A 2,946-nucleotide genomic window follows, 5' to 3' on the forward strand; every position below is an offset into this window, starting at 1 on the left:
ATCTGGTTGTGTGGATTTATGCCAACATATGTCAGTATAAGAGATCAACAGTGAGAGCACTAGCCCTAGTCACGGCCCTGCATGGGAAATGGTTAGCAGTTTTTCATGCCAGATCTCTCTAGCAAATATGATATAAGATGATAATCCCATATATCATTTTTAAAAAATATCCTTCCTAAAAACCTTAACTTTTCCTTCACTTTTTTTAATCAAATGAGCCATGATCCTCGATACTTTGCCACATCCAAGTGCATATTTACTTTGAAGTCAGAGGAGATACAACAGCATCTGTATCTTTCGGAAGAGTTTCATTCCAGCATGCCGTTCTCCACTCCCATTACCAGATGCAAAATGACTGTAACGTACTCCCTGTTCAGAACTATGGCTTGTTATACTTGGGTGAGTTCACACTTTTGAGTTCTTCACTTCATAATTACCGTTCTCACTTGGAAATTCAGTAATGTGTGCGGCCATTAGTCTCTAACGTGATCAGCCACTGTGGATCATTGCTTCTAATCCCTAAAAGGCTTATAGAACACGGGGTGGGGCTTTAGGAGGGGGAAAGTTTGGGCCTATGGAGGGAGCCCAAACTTCCATGGGCCAGATGGGGAACCTCATGGGCTGGAGTAGGCTTGTGGGCCCAAGGTTCCCTGCCCCTGCTATAAGCAATTGCCCATCAATGGGAGCCAAGCTGGAAAATGACAGACCCATCATGTGATGGCTGCCACTTAGAAAAGCTTCTTTCTTCTTGGGCTCACTCTGTTTTCTAGGAAGTAGTCCAGAGACCCATCTCCCACACAACTTGATTCTAGAAATGTGAAGGCCCGGGGGGAAAAAAACAGGAAAAAAATAGTTTCCCCCCACTTTTTTTCCAAGGACAAAAAGTGTTCTGGGGGTGGTGGGGGGAAGGCTTGTTACATGTTCTTTCCAGGCCCTCACATCTTGACCTGATGGCCACTCAAGGCTCTACAGTCAGGCTGTTGGTGCCATGTAGTAGCAAAAGCATTACAGTTATGGAGCAACACATGCTGTTCTGTTCTGACCTCAAGTGTGGGCCCATAAAGTACAACAGATGCCTGAGGGGTGTCTTAGACGGTCAGTCAGATAATAGGCTAGAGTTTTAGGGCCTTGGATAACCTCAAGCAGACAATGTGCTCCAACAAGATCTGCAGCTCAACTGAGTCCTTTTATCCCTATGGGGCTGGATTACTCCCAGGCTCCGCCTATTTCCTGAAAAGCGGAGAGCCTTAAAGGGGCAGTTCTCTGGCCTGGAGCCTCTCACTTCATCACCTCTCAGTTGGCTTTCAGCTTGTCTGGTATAAAAGGTTCTAGTCCTTGGGGGTGATGTCTCCAGGAATCCCAGTTCAGGGGTCTCTGACTCAAGGAGCTCCTTGCTGACAGACTCTGGTTTGGAGTGAGGTCTGGGTTCAGCACCTCTATGGCTTGCACCACTGGAATTCCTGATCCAGCTAGTTCTGCTCCTATATCACAATGCTGGTTACTGCTCAGGGTCAACTTGAATGCAAATCCCATACAGCAGGGGCAGTACAGTTTTGGCTCTCCAGGTGTTTTGGCCAACAACTCCTGTCATCCTTCACCATTGGCTGTACTGGTTAGGGCTGATGGGAGTTGTATGCCAAAACATCTGAAGGACCATAAGTAGCTTGTGCCTGCCATAGAGAGATGTAACGTTAAAATGTAGAACAGCTGTACCGCATATTAAACTTAAGTCTCTGCAGCCTTCCCCAACCTGATGCACTCCAGATTTTTTGGACTATACCTCCCAGGATTCTTGACCATTGGCCATGCTGGCTAGAGTTGAAAGGAGTTGAAATCCAAAATGACTGGGGAGCAGCAGGTAGGGGGAGGCTGCTATAAATGAAACCATGGGCCAAGAAATGGTTCCAGCTTGATTAAACTTTGGTAGGACTGCCAAGGACCAGCTAATATTTCTTCCACCAGTTGGCCATGCCTGATTAAAACTGCATCCATGAAATCACCTCTGCTTTACTCTGGTGTAAGTACTGAGAGCAGGCACCTGACATGAGATAAGAGACCCGCTTTACTCTCTGGCTTGGGAATGCTGAGAGTTGTAGGACCTTTTTCTGTCTAAACAATCATAGGCTTATGCCCTAAACCTTTTAATTCTGACATCTGTAAGAAGAAAAGGAATTTTCTTCCATTCAGTCTATTTTTCACAAAGTATGTCTAACTTTTCCTTTTATAGACCCCCCTTTTTTTTACAAAGACAACATGGAGGCCACAAGTTTGAAAGCCTATAATAAAGGAGATATATATATATATATATATATATATATATATATATAAATAAATAAAAAAGCATGCCCTGGAAATTTTCACTGTGCCAGCCAAGACCATTTTCAGTGAAATATTCTTGTCAAGATTTCCTTTGGAATCTATCTTTGCTGGAAATACTTGTTAAAGGCTAATGTCTTAATTGCTTTCATGACGTTCTTGATTACTTTGGAGCAGGTGATGCTCAATTTTCGTGTCCAAAGATACTACTTTTTTCCATCTGTGTGTCTGAGGCACTAGAAAAGATTGGAGTTCCACATACATTAACAAAAGTCTATAGCTTCAAAAAATACAAAACCCATAGAGATGCAGTCCATGCATTTCTTATCGACCAGTGGCATGAAAATTGTGGTGGTTCACTGTAGAACTGTGTGCGCTAACTGGCTGTTTGCTTATCAAAATAAAATATAACCGTTTTTTCCATTCCTCTTTTCAACACCAATTTTTTTCCCTTTTCCTATCTCTAAAGCAGACTAAGTGCAACTCTGCATATTTATTGGGAAGTCTCACTGAGTTCAATGAGACTTATTCCCAAGTAAGTGTGCATAGGATTGCAACCTAACAGAGAGCTTCGGCTTTTGGGCGGTATAGAAATGAAATGAAATAAATAAAAGTAAATGAAATAAAATA

This window comes from Heloderma suspectum, chromosome 5 (genome assembly GCF_057233095.1).
Source record: "Heloderma suspectum isolate Gila_16-S chromosome 5, 16-S_ref, whole genome shotgun sequence".
Lineage (NCBI taxonomy): Eukaryota > Metazoa > Chordata > Lepidosauria > Squamata > Helodermatidae > Heloderma > Heloderma suspectum.